Genomic DNA, 14,737 nt, shown 5'->3' on the forward strand with positions numbered 1-14,737 from the left:
TTTTAGCCTTGAACAAAGCTTATTCCTCCTATTGAACATGTCTGCCTTCTTCAGCATCTTTCCACTTCATTCTTAGGATTCCACATTTTTAACACAGAAAAATTAAATTCTTCTTATTGTTGTTAATTATGCTGACATCTATATCCTTCTACAGTTTTCTACAGTTCTTAGTTTCTTATTTTCATCTGTAGTTCTCAATTCTCTTCCTCTTTCCACCCGTTTGTTATCTAGTTTAAACATACTTAGCATTCAGAAATAGATACTTTTCTACTTCCCTCCGTTTCACCCATTGGTTCCTTCTTTCCTATTTGCGTCCTTCCAAGTGAATTAGTGATGCTTTCAGTATCAGTCACAACTTTCTGTTGCATTCTTTCTGCTACTGTAAGTGGCAAGGCTAGTTTAGCTAACAGCTTGGCAAAAGCAACCAGATCCAGGGCAAGTGAGGGACCAGGACAGAAGGAAAGCTAAAGATGTCCTTTGTGTGGGACTCGACTCTTGCTCCATCCGAGTGCCCTAGGATGGTGACTGACAAATTTCCACTCGTCCTTAGGGTGGCTGAGGTAGATGTAAATAAATTACAACATGTGCCTGAGCAGGGAGCGTGATGGATTGAAATCCCATCCCAAATAATAAATCCCACAGCTATTTCCTAAGTAAGATTGGAGAAGGGAGAAGAGTCAGCTGTACTGAGCAGCAGTGGTTAGCCTCATTTGCCCTGAATTGCTTAGGAATGGCAAGGTTGTATAACTGTGAATGAGCAGCTGAGCAAAATTGTTGGAGGGAAGGATGAAAGGAAGATCTGGGTTCCAGGTGATAGGAAGCAGTTGGCCATGAACTGCATAACTCTAAAGTTCCTGAGCAAATCACTTATAAGTACATCGCCTGCTCAGTGCAGGAAGTCTGTGGAATTTACTATTTTTTAAAAATTTTCTGCTGATTTTTGCAATAGCCACTGTTTCTCTTTCTCAAACAGAGACCTGCATGTTTATGTGTTGATTTCTTGCAAGCAGAATTAAAAGCAGTCTTTCTTAGGTTAGAGTGAGACTAAGAAAAGCAGAGTGACGCCAGCCTGATCTCTACAATGTTGCTGGCTTACCTTGTAGAAATGCAAGGTATGCTTTGGCTTGGGAAGACGATTCACTTTTGGGGCCCTGGCAGCAAAACTTCAGGTGGGCTGCTCTCTGCAAATGAGTTCCCCTGGCAGTGCTCTGTGGGGACGTGTACCTGCTGCTGATCAAGGCTTTGCCTGGCTTGAGCTTGTTCCGTCAGGCTTTGTTTTTCTGAGCACTTAAAATCAATATAAATTAATAAAAAGAAACCCAACAGCACATTAACAACATGAGCTATGGAGCTGTTAAAATGCAAGCAGTCAGACTATGTTTAATCCACTTTCTTACATTAATGCTGGGCAAAGGTTTATATTTAAAATGCAACTATTGGATTAGGAGTAGATGATCCTCAAAGGAAGCAATAAATGGTGCTCATGGTCATGATGCCTATGCTTATGCTTATGCTTGTTACATGGTCCCCCACAACATCCTTCGCTCTAAATTTGAGAGATATGTATTTGATGAGTGGACTGTTTGGTGTGTAAGAAATTGGTTGGATAGTCATATTCAGAGAGTAGTTGTCGATGACTTGATGCCCAGGTGGAGATCAGTGACTACTGGTGTCCATCAGGGGTTAGTACTGGGACCAGTGCTGTTTAATATCTTCATCAATGATATAGACAGTGAGATCAAGTGCACTCTCAGCAAGTTTGCAGATGACATCAAGCTGAGTGGTGCAGTTGCTACACCAGAAGGACAGGCTGTCATCCACAGGGACCTGGACAGGCTGGAGGAGTGCAAACCTCATGAGGTTCAACAAGGCCAAGTGCAAGGTCCTACACCTCAGTAGGGGCAATCCCCGATTTCAGTATAGGATGGAGGATGACAAGATTGAGAGCTGCCCTGCAGAGAAGGACTTGGGGATGCTGGTTGATGAGAAGCTTGACACGAGCCAGCAATTTGTGCTCACAGCTCAGAAGGCCAACTGTATCCTGGGCTGCATCAAAAGAAGCGTGGCCAGCAGATCGAGGGAGGTGATTCTGCCCCTTGGTTCCTCTCTTGTGAGACCTCATCTGGAGTATTCAGGTCTGGAATCCTCAATGTAAGAAGGATATAGAACTGTTGGAACGGGTCCAGAGGAGGCTACAAAGATGATCAGAGGGCTGTAGCTCCTCCCATACGAGGACAGGCTGAGAGAATTGGGCTTGTTCAGCCTGGAGAAGAGGAGGCTCCAAGGAGATCTTATAGCAACATTCCATTACCTGAAGGAGGCTACAAGAAAGCAGGGGAAGGACAGAGGCTTGTGGTCAAGGACAAGGGGCAAATGGTATCAGCTGGAGAGGGGCAGATTTAGACTAGACATAAGGAAGAATTTCTTCACCATGAGATTGGTGAGGTCCTGTAACAGGTTGCCCTGGGGAGTTGCGAATGCCCCATCCCTGGAGGTGTTCAAGGCCAGGTTGGATGGGGCCTTGGGCAGCCTGATCCAGTGGGAGGTGTCTCTGCCCATGGCAGGGGGGTTGGAACTAGATGATCTTTAACATCCTTTCCAAGCCAAACTATTCTATGGTTCTATGGAGAGTTATTTAAGGGGGTGGGGGAAGGTGTATGTGCTTCTCTGGGGCCATCTGAAGCAGTCACCTGGCCCATCTGCATTCACCAACAGCTCAGTGTCGAGTGACACCGTGTTGTGATCCCTGCAGCACCTGGGCCTCTGGTGATACACAGCAAGGCTGGCTGCTGGGAGCAGGGCAGCTAAGTCAGGCAAGTGCTCCGACCAGTGTGGCAATGGTATCTGGCTGTTCAGGCACCTTTGAAGTTGTCAGAGTTTCATTATTGCTCTGAGATATGTTCGGTCACAACTCAGCCCCTTTCTGGCTTTGCAATAGCATCTTTGTAGTTCTCTGAAGTTGTGTTGTCCCATCCCTGGAGGTGTTCAAGGCCAGGTTGGATGGGGCTTGGAGCCCCTGATCTAGTGGGAGGTGTCTCTGCCCATGGCAGGGGGGTTGGAACTAGATGATCTTTAACATCCCTTCCAACCCAAACTATTCTATGATTCTATGATTCTATGATTCTATGATTTCCTTCTTAATGAGCATCCAGCCCTTATGTGCTCTTTTGCCCTTTAGGGCTGCCTTCCAAGGAACTCCATCAATCAGCCTTCCAAACAGGCCAAAATCTGTTCTCTGGGAGTCCAAGACGGCTGTTCTGCTCATTCTCTGCCTTGCTTCTCCTAGAACTGAGAATTCTATTGTCTCGTGATTGCTGTGCCCCAGGCATCCTCCACCCCTCACTTCTCCCACAAGGCTCTGAAGTTCACTGGAAATCGTAGAATCATAGAATCATAGAATGATTTGGGTTGGAAGGGACCTTAAAGACCATCCAGGGATGAAACATCCATGACTTCTCTGGGAAACCTTGGCCAGGGCCTCCCCACCCTCACAGCAAAACATTTCCTAAGATCTCATCTCAATCTCCCATCTTTCAGCTGAAAACCATTTCTCCTTGTCCTATCTCTGCCATCCCTTATCAAGAGCCCCTCCTTAGCTTTCCTGGAGCCTGTTTAGGTACTGGAAACTGTTTTAAGGTCTGTCTGGATCCTTCTATTCTCCAGGCAGAACAAGCCCAACTCTTTCAGCCTGTCCTCTTAAGGGAGGTGCTCCAGATGTCCATGCTTCCAATACAACTTTTACTATAAAATTATATATCTGTGTCCTTGTGGAAGTGGATCCTCTTGCAGGGTTCATTTCAATACAGTCTCTACTTCCAGTGTACTTCTACTTCTTCCTTGCTTTCTGTGTCAGACTTGCCTACTCTGACGTAGTTGTCCAGTTTTAGTTATTTTATGAGTTCTGGTATAACCTTTCTACTTCATTTATTCAGAGTCATAGAATCATCCTCTCTCCAGCCTGGTCACTCAAGTTCCAGCAAACTTCTGAAAGCATATGAATGTCTCCATGCCTCAGTTGCAGGACCGAAAACGTAAGTAAAAATGTGTGCTTACTTTGCAACTCATGAAAGAAGTGCTAGGTTTTGGTATAGACACAGAGTAGAGTAACTGTCCTGCAGCCTGAATGTCACAGGACCAGGGATGGCAAGGGGAAAGGTTAAGGCAGGATGAAGTTACACTTCTTACACCCCTGCCTCCACAGCTTCCAGGAGAACTAAACTTTCGTACAGGATGCTCACAACCTCACTACTGTGTCCTTTGTCAGCCCTAGTGTCACAAATGAAATTCAAAACAGCATCTTTGGTGGTGAGGACCTACCTGCACCAAAGAGCTTTGAAGAGAACAGGTAGAAGCTGAGAGTATTCATTACAACAGCAGGTTTGAGGCTTCCTTTTAGTTGAAGCAGAGACCAGACTTCCTCCTCAGCAGCCTATGTTTCAGAAAAAGATCCTTCCTTCTGCCTCAAGTAGACAGACACAGCATATTTAGACCTCTTTTTTCTCTGATATGGGGATGTGTGTGTGTTATATGTGTATATATGCTAATAGTCCATAACCATCCACCCCTCTTCCCATTGTAATGTTTTTTAAACATTTGTGATTATACAGCATCTCGTAAAGAATTAAGAAGTTCCTAATTATTTATAAAGTTAATATTTATAATGAAATGGTTACACTTTGATGTTGGTATATGTTTTCCAAGCTAGGATGACCTATATTGTAGAGGTATTATGTATACTAGGTGATGCAGGGATTGGCTTGGGAATTACCCATGTTTAATGAACACTAAAATTAGAATTTGACTGAAATCCACATAAATGGCTCGACAGCAAGTTCGACTGCCCCTGGGGAGCTGTGGGCAGCTCAAATTTACCCACAGGCATTTTTGAAAATGTTTTTTTTGAATCAGCATACTGTGCTTTCTGGAGCAGAGAGTGCAGCTCACACTTTAAACTCCCTTCTCTTCACCTTGTCCCCCATTTCAGTGTTGAAAAGCCCTCCACAGAGAATAAGGTATGAAATGTGTTGCAGGTATAACATATGCTACACTGAGGATTTTTTGCAGTACTTGCCATAGGAAGTCTTCTGCTTTCTCTACTTGATGGCCTTGTTGCTTGGACTTTTTCTCTTCTGAATTGACAAATATTTGGTCTCTTTTGTAGGTATATGTACTTTGGATAGTCTGAAACCAGGTCTAGGTGTTTGGTATATTGCTGTCCACTGTACTGCAACACTGAAAACATTGAACTGCAGTAAATCCTGGCTTTTGGAGATGAGAGTTTTTGTTTTTTTTCTTTCATGTTAGAGGCTTGTTCACTGACTCTGGAGAAAAATAAATCTATCTTCTATACCTTTCCTTTACTATAGGAAAGGGCTTAATTATCCTTTAGGAGGCTTATTTGTATCATGACTTAGTTCTCAGTTTCTAAGGGAAAAAAGATTCTGAAAGAATAACATTCAGTAAGTCCTGTATTACCCAGGCCTGGGAATAAAAGCAAGTCTGACTTGCATCAACCCAAAACTGGAGTCACAGAATCAGGGAATCATGGAAAGGTTTGGGTTGGAAAGGATCTCAAAGCCTATCTAGTTCCAATGCCCTGCCATGGGCAGGGACACCTCCCACTGGATCAGGGGCTCCAAGCCCCATCCAACCTGGCCTTGAACCCCTCCAGGGATGGGGCAGCCACCTCTGCTCTGGGCAACCTGGGCCAGGGCCTCCCTGCCCTCACAGGGAAACATTTCTTCTATCTCTACTCTTTCAACTTAAAGTCATTCCCACTTGTCCTGCACTCTCTGTTCAAGAGCCCCTCCTCAGCTTTCCTGGAGCACCTTTCAGTACTGGGAGGCTTCTTTAAGTACTCCCCGGAGCCTTCTCTTCTCCAGGCTGAACAACCTCAAGTCTTTCAGGTTGTCCTCATACGGGAGATGCTTCAGCCCTCAGATAATTTTTGTGGCCTCCTCTGGACTTGCTCCAACAGTTCCATGTCCTTCTTGTGCTGAGGACTCCAGAACTGGACACCAGGCTCCAGGTGGGGTCTCACCAGAGTGGAGCAGAGGGGCAGAATCCCCTCCCTTGCCCTGCTGGTCCCACTACTTTGGATGCAGCCCATGACACTCACGGCTTTCTGGGCTGCAAGTTCACACTGCCAGATCACGTTGAACTTCTTATCCACCAGTACAGCCAAGTTCCTCTGCTTTCTGTTTTGGAAGGATGAGCAGGAGGAGGCCATCCTTTTCTCTATTTGCTGTGTCCCAGCAGCTACCTGGTGACTCTGGGCTGTGCCAGGGACATGTCATTGGGTGGCTAGTCTGTGGGTAACCCCTTGCCTCTGTTGCAGGGCCAAGCAGATGTGGTTGGAGCTTAATCCACAGTCCAGCTGGATGAGTGGAAAAATATCCCAATTACAATTATCACCCACAGTCAGTGTGAGAATTCTTTGCAGGATTCAGGGAGAAAATTGCTAACTGAAGAAGCCAGCGTTCCTTCAGAGAAAGTCTTCAGGAACACTGATATCCCAAATTGCAAGGAGAATGTATTGTTTTACTGGTGGCTTAAGTGGCATATATCTCCTGTTAGATGCACCTTTAAGGAAGTTCTAGGTAAAATGGAAAATGATGACACTGGTTCTGAGCTGTGTTACTGGGGTCTGTGAGGTGAAATAGCTGGGAAGGAGTCAGTCTGACAGTGCCCTGTGAATTGACATGCTCTGGATTTGGCTTCTTGCAGCTTTCTGCCTCTAAGCCTGAACTGTAGCCCAGCCTTTTGAAACTTAAGCCCACATTGTTGCTCTTCCCTTTCTTTCCTTCTTTCCTTCTTTCCTTCTTTCTTTCTTTCCTTCTTTCCTTCTATCTGCCTCGCCTCGTCACTGTAGGATGTTGGCTGGACTGGAAACAGACAGGCCTTTTTATTCTTTTTGACTGCCTCTGCAAAGCTTGACGGGGCATTTCCATAATCAATGAGGTAACCCTGTCACCCCAAACATGGACTCTTTAAAGAGAATAGTTTTATGCAAATTAGATATTGATGGCATAACGATTAATTGGCCCCAATGCCTTGTTAATATGCGATTGTTGTAGTGTAACATACATTTGTAATTATTTTGGTTTGGTTGTTCAAACAAATGATGGACACTTAATTGCCTGTGGCAAGCAAAGAGATGGGATATCAGAGAGAAAACTAAAGGGCTTGTTCACCAGTTATCTGATGGAACGTTAGATTTCCTGTGAGTGTATTGTGTTACACTGTCAGGTTCTAAGGTGATAAAAATCAGTGCAACTCTCTTGGAGGATATAGAACTATTCCACATTCCATCTGAGGATGTGATGTGAAATGCTCCCGAAGTCGGATTTCAGTGTCATATTTGGTGTTTGTCACCTGGGAGTTAGGATGATGAGCTTTGCTATTTGTTGCTGGTGTTTATTATTATTAAAAAGAAACCACTTTGGTTCCAAAACCTGTGATGACTTAAAACTATGCATTAGTGAGAAGCTGCTTGAAGACTGTTTCAAGCAAACAAAAAAGTATCAGCCACTTTACATTCTCCAGGGGGCTTCTCTGCTCTGTGTGGCTTCCCAGCTAGTTTGAGATCTGTTTCCCATTCCTTTTGTCTCTAGACCTACATTTAGCAGACAAGGAAAAAAGCATCTTGTGTATTTGGAGGCGAAGAATCCTGTGTCTCCAAAAATGTACTTACACGACTGACTCTTTCAAGTTTCTGTAGCATCTGAATTTACTCCATTTTCACTCAGAGAGTACTTTAAAGTTCTGAAGTTTGTCTTTTAGAATCATAGAATCATAGAATAACCAGGTTGGAAGAGACCCACCGGATCATCGAGTCCAAGCATTTCTATCAAACACTAAACCATGTCCCTCAGCACCTCATCCACCCGTGCCTTAAACACCTCCAGGGAAGGTGAATCAACCACCTCCCTGGGCAGCCTGTTCCAGTGCCCAATGACCCTTTCTGTGAAAAATTTTTTCCTAATGTCCAGCCTAAACCTCCCCTGGCAGAGCTTGAGGCCTTATGACAGAGACAATTTTGAGGGTGTAGCAGAGGCATCTATCTAGGAATGGTGGACAGAAAGGAAGCAGTTCAGTATTATTAAGATCTTTAAATGTGAACTTTGTTAATAAATATGTATATAAATATGAATTTTGCATAAAATGACATAATTTTAATTATATTGTGTAAGTTTTATACCTATGCAGAAGTGGAGTGTGAGGATAGAAGGTAAAATATGTAATAAAGAGTAGTAGAATGTAGCAGATCCTTTTTGGCAGACGTCATGATGTTACTTGACTCAGCAGCAAAACACAGAATTACTTAGAAAAGAGATAAAGGTTTTGTCCTTTATTCCAGTGATTGAAATCCTGGAAATGGGAGGGCTGTAAGTGGGAGGGCTGTGTCTGTGCTGTGGGTGGGACTCACCTTAGCAATGATATGCTATGAGGAGGCTGAAGGTGCAGTCTCATGGGTTCCTCATCCCTGCCTTGGTTTATTGTCTCCCTGAAGTCCTGTCCCAAATTCCTATGATATATAGCTTATTCTTGGCTGCTCGAGAAGTACAAACTCCAAAGAGAGCCTGCAATCCATTTGCGTCTCATTAACAAGGAGTATTACAATACATACATCTTGTCTTGAAGTTGCTGCTGGAGTGTTAAATAAAATCTGGTTTTAAAAGAAGTATTTTGCATGGTCAAAATAGTTGTTAAAGAGTTGCTGATGAGACCTCGATTTTTGAAATTAATGGTAATATTAGTAGGAGAATAAAATGTAGTACTTTGTATTCAATCATGTATGAATTCTTTTATATTACTTTTGTTTAAACCCACTTATGATCATGGGAATTGATTATACAGATCCATGCCATTTTGGTGAACGTCCTTTGTCCTGACAGTCAGGTATAAAATGTGTCGGTCTTCTTTTGTGTAATATTGGCTCTGCTTCCCAAATATGAATATACCATTTCGTCTCATAATGAGATCAGAGTCTTTTTCTTTCAACTTAGACCTAAAAGACAAGTCAATGAATGAATGCTCTAGAAGGGGTCCAAGCAGATGTCTTTGAACTTTTCCTTCACTGAGAGACGTGGGTGGCAAATGTTTTTAGTTTGAAATTGAATATGCTAAGAAGCTGCTCAGACCTGATGGTGCTTGATCATAACCTGTGCAGCAGCATCCTCTTTCCCACCCATCTGAACCTTTGGGAAACAGTCAGGTTTTCTTACATTTGGTTTGCATCAGCCCCAAGTGCTGCACCAAAACTTTTGATTCCTCTTGACAGAGGAGAAAGTAAATGTGTAAGGAAGAAATGATGCCCTAAGTTGCTAGGAAGGTTGAATCCAAGGCAAAGTAAAAGAAGGCCAGGCTGGATTTTGATGTGCAGATCTTGAGCTGGTCATGTTTTCCCTTCAAGAGAAAGTAGTATCAAGTGGGCAAACCTAATTGTAGATTTTAAGAGGGAACTTCAGAGGCTCTTGAATTCCTCACTAATCACCATTAACATCATGGACTGTCAGCTGAATCCTCAGTCAACACACAGCTTGTTCAGTAAATTATTTGTAATCTTTTTCTGTAGCAGCCAATGACAAGAAACAATGAAACCTTTTCTTGTCAGGTGGTTAACAATAAGACCTGATAGTTGAGAGGCAGATCAGCTAGCAGCCAGAGGAAGCTTCCACAGTGCCCCACGTTACAGAAGTTAATATCTGCTTAAAAAAAAAAAAAAAAAAGGAAGCATTAGAAACAGCCCCAAAGCTGGCAAAAACCCCAGCACCTCCCAGGTTGGGCATAGTATTAGAACAGAAAGGAACAATCAGATGAATCATTTCACAAATGCCGGAAAAAACCCCAGTCTGGTACAACTTGGGTCAGAGGGCATGGATATCCAGGAAGAAATAGAGTCATAAACTGTCACCCAGATGATTGCATTCACCATTTTGAGTGAGATCTGGTAATAAAGAAATGTACATCTTAATAATTTAAAAAGCAAATTATGCTTCTTCGGCAGACAGAAAAATCTATCTTTATTTGCAAAGGTGAGAGCAGGAGATATAGCAGCATAACAGCCAGTTCCAGATATCTACAGCAACAGGCATCCCAGAAGATGACTGAAAACTGAGTGAAGTGAACAAATACTAACAGAAGTGCCCATCTGAACTTGCAGGCAGCATTTCACTGCATTCACTCTGCTGTGAAACTTGGTGCAAAGAGGCTGTTGCTGGGTAATCGCTGGGCTCCAAGTAAGCGATCTTCTCATCTCGGGAGACTTCCTTGTGCATTAAATTATGTTACAGAGCAGAAACAGCAGTTGGTTGTGGCTCCAGTTGTTTCTGAGGCCAAGGCCTGTTAAGAACACCAGGTTTTAATGCAGCAGTTTTAATGCAGTATATCCATAAATTGCATCCTATCAGGGATATAATGAACATCAGGGATATAATGATCTGTAAAGAATCCACAGCCCTGTCTTAGAGCTAATACCATACATCTGGAAAAATGTTCTTGGAGTTACTAAAGTCTCTCCATTTACAGTGGCCCAGAAAACCTAATCTGCAGTCTTCAATCTCTCAAATATTGCTCATATATTTATATTTAACATATAATATATAATTTTAAACTGTGTATTATTTATCCCTAAGAATGTTTGTAGGATAAATAAAAAATTTGCATGATAAAGCAGACAAGTAGTTCAGAGATGTCCTGGTCTCCTGGGTAAATTGTAATTTAAGCAGGTATTGTTATGCACTTACAGAAATGTACACTGAGAGAAGAACTTTCTTTAAGTATTATACCAATACCCCAGAACATTCATAAAAATTTAAGCTTCATAAACCGCTTAACTTGTGTTTTCTTAATACTCTTGTAGTTTAAAGAAGCTGAAATGCTTTATTATTATTATTCTTTAAAATCATGTTCTCTTCAACTTCTCCCCCAAACTTCAAGCAGATGCTCATGAGCAAGTTATGAAATAAATCTCAAAGAAGTATTTCTCAGTGTAAACATGGATGCAAGATTTGCTGTGGTGATATGATAGAGCCAGCTCCAGTGTCACATTTGTCATCAAAATGACAGCACCTCACCTACCTGCAACGCAAGACACAAGGTTGCCAACTCTGTCATCAGTCTCTGGCTGCATTTTGTCAGAGCAAGACCATTGTGTCTGTGCTTATGATGATTGAGGGGACTGCAATAATTATTAATAAAATCCCTCAGAGATTGCTCTCTGCTAAAAGGGTGGGGACAAGTTTTCACGTAAAATCAATCTCAAGATTAAACAAAAAAACCATTGTATTAAAAGAAGAAAGATAATTTAAATAACTGTATTTAAATGATTGTATGAAGGTGATACAGGGGAATTATGCGTTCTGTTCACCATCTTCAGTAGCTGCGTAGGAACTGCATGCCGTCTGTGGTCAGTGTTTGACACGCCAGCCCATCACCTCCCAGTGCAGACTTCAGTGGTGACACAGAAGGTGGGGTGTCAGTGCAGAATCTGTCTGTAACCATTAACTGCAGAGAAAAAATTTAAGTGAATCCATTGTAGTGAGCCCAGAGTGGGAGACTAAGCATTTTGTTTCTGACGAGTGACTGTGTAGATGTGATAAATGTTGGAATGGTTGCAGAAATGATTCGATGTTGTCCAGTAGGTTGTCCAGTAGGTTGCATTATTTTAATGAGATGTGTGCTGGGGTCTGAGATGACCTGCCTCTACACAGCAGCCAACGTGCACTGGAGGTGTACGAAAGCAGGGGAGGGTGTCTGTCTTTTTTTACTTAATAGACAATACATTCCAAATGAAAGCAAAACCAGACAATGGTATGTGTAGTTTTTTTAATAGAAACTCTATAAATATTTGGCATTGCTGTTTCGCTACATTAAGAATGCAGCCATTGCTAAATGTGTTCATTTGAGAGGTTTGCTGTTACAAATGCGAATCTTCAAAGGCCATGAAACTTATCAATAGCTTTTCAGTATTAGACAGAGAGTTAATTATAACGTACATCACACAGGTAAGGTGTCTAAACCAAACTCTCATACCTCCTTAGTTTTTGACTTGTTGAGTGAATTCTGACAGAAGCAATTTCTGTCAGCGCATGTGGTTGGTGATGTTATCAGTGTCTGTCAGGGAGAGCACTTAAATGCAGTTGAAAGGCCAGAGTGAGCACATGGGGAGAGCAGGGATGGTGACAGAGGTGACTACAGCCAGTCTTGACAGCTTGAGTACAGTATTATATAGTGTAGTGACAAAAAGTTCAGTTTATTTAGGCTGGGAAGCATGATGTGCAGGAGACAAAGGAGAAGCAATGAAAAGGTTAACAATACCGGAATTTTAATTGAGCTCTGAGTGACTGTTTCTGAATAATTGGTTGTGTCAAAATGTAATGATTACTGGCTTGGGAAGTGGCAGCCTTTCACCTGTAGGTCACTGGCTCCAACCTGGACTCCGCTGGTTGTAATGACTGATGTTCAATATCAGCTAATGTGAAAGGAATTGCTGATCGCTGCCCAACTTCTACTGGATATGCATCTGCATCCACAACAGTGTGTGCTAGAGTCTCAGCAAAAGCAGCATCCAGAAGTCATCTGCACCTTTTAATGTTAGTGCCCTGCTGAGCATTGGTTGTCTGGCATGTCAAACCTTGCACTGCTGTAGCAGGAGCTTTATTAATGTGGTGGGAAGATGAGAACTTGGCTTTTCAATGTTTCCTGCCTGGTGACTTCTGTGTGCATTCAATGAATCATTAGCAATCCTTCATTCACTCTATGGAGCCCTTCACAGCACTAACAGAACTACTGGTAACAAGGGCACCAACATTAATCACCAAGGATTGGTCTCCAGGGGGTGGGCACAGTCATTTCACTCCATATTTAAGAATAATTTTGAGCCCTTGTCTTCCAGAAACAGGGAAATAAAAATAATAGCCATTGCACAGACAATATTAACCCACATTGTCACTCCCCTCGCTGTGCCAAGAGCTGTTCTGCCACTGGAACTTGTGTGATATCTGTCACTGGAAGTCTACCAGAACACACAGAACATTTCTGAATGCACCTGCCTCTTTGTGTGTCTGGTCCAGAAGTACTCCTCTTGAAAACACTCCATTCTGCAGGTGATGGGAGCTCGGAATTGGGATTTGCTCTGATGCCTCAGTAGATGAAAGCAATCTAGTGTTCCTGGGGTCTTGCCATCTGAAGCATACATTCCTGAGAACAACCAGCAGGTGAAAAGTTTATTTGTGCTTCCCAGAATAAACTATAGAAAAGTACATCTTGGCTGCCAGAGTATTTTCTGTGAGTGCAAGTTCGGCTTTTAATGGTGCTAAAATGACTGGATTTTGTTGGCAATTTTGAAAAATTCCAAATCTTCTGGACAAGAAATCCAGGTAAGAAAGACTCAGAAACTTTTAGATTGATGTCAGTTTTTTTCCCAAGAAACCAGCTCAGCTTTATCAACTTAAAGCCATTCCTGGCTTGTGTATCTAGGGAGAAATACCCTTCCTGCTTTATTTTTGTTATTGATTTCAAAAGCGAAAGAGGTTTTTCCCCTGACTCCTCAGGCATGGAGAGAACTTCAAATGACCATCAGTATCATGAGTTCACAAAATCTTTTTTCTTATTACCTGAGTTATTTGGTTGTGAGTCACTTGATACTCTTCAGTGACAATTGAGGAGGATGTAAGACTGCACGTTCTCCTATTTCCTATTCCACTGTGTTTCCCAAACAGCTGGATCTTCGTGAAGCTGCTTGTGGGAACGGCGAAGGTTATGAACCAAGATGTTTGGCTGGTTTTGGGGCCCTCTCCAGACACATTCCATCTGAGAGCGCTGGCATTTGAATGAGAGAAGGTCTTGACATCTTAATTCTGGACTAGCAGGTATCACTCCCCATGCAAGTATAATTTCTTAAGAGTGTGAGCAAGTAACATATGTCCAACCCCCGCACCACCACGGCCCCAGGGAATGGGCAGCTGAAGTCCAAAAGCCAAACATATTTCCTGATTAATTGGGCCCTTGAGGCCTTTGGGTGACATTAAAGAATCTGCCAGTCATTTTTTTCCCTCTCGCCTTTTCTTTTAGATAGTAAGTAATAAAATAACATAAAATCTGCTTTCAAGACCTTATTACAATGAGGCACTTCCATCCAGATGCTTTGTATCTGCTGGGAGACCTCATCCAGTAAGGGGCAGGGTGCATATCTCCAATGCCTGCTTCAATGTATGCTCAGCCACTCTTTGCAGCTAGTGGTGCTGGCTTGAGCAGTGCCCATGCTGTTCTGAAACTGATGAAGTGAGCAGACAACTTTTGGAATAAGAGGTTAGAATTAAAAAGGGAGCCATATTCTAAAGACAGAAAGTACCCACAAATTTAAGAAATCACTGGAGTGACCCTGTGACCCTGGCTCACTTAAGGGGGAACAACCTTGAGATATAAGTGCCTTGACACTCAGAGGGCAGAGGGCACACCAGAGGTAGGTATTCTGTCTCCTCTGGAGCTCCAGTGCACAGCACACATGCAAGACAGAGTGCTGAGCCCCTTCCACATTAGGTCAGCCTAGTTGTATTGGTGAGAAATGAACAATTCTTCAAGAATGCAAATGCCACCATTTTTTTTTTGTCTTTTTCTCTTATAATCATTTTCCCTGTGTTGTCTGACCCAAAAGTGGTCACTATCTAAGCAACAATTTAATGTTTTTAAAGACTTCTATACTTTTCCTTATTTTTAACTGGTGTGGATAGCA

General features: G+C 42.7%; 1 long non-coding RNA gene across 1 annotated transcript in view; it reads left to right on the forward strand.

The window, feature by feature from the left end:
- Positions 1–14,737, forward strand: part of LOC138726520 (uncharacterized) — a 118,348-nt gene that overhangs the window by 51,353 nt on the left and 52,258 nt on the right. Inside the window, exon 2 of the long non-coding RNA XR_011338453.1 lies at positions 3,933–4,031. This is a non-coding gene — a long non-coding RNA (uncharacterized lncRNA). The remainder of the gene's footprint in view (positions 1–3,932; positions 4,032–14,737) is intronic.

Source organism: Phaenicophaeus curvirostris, chromosome 14 (assembly GCF_032191515.1).
Source record: "Phaenicophaeus curvirostris isolate KB17595 chromosome 14, BPBGC_Pcur_1.0, whole genome shotgun sequence".
NCBI lineage: Eukaryota > Metazoa > Chordata > Aves > Cuculiformes > Cuculidae > Phaenicophaeus > Phaenicophaeus curvirostris.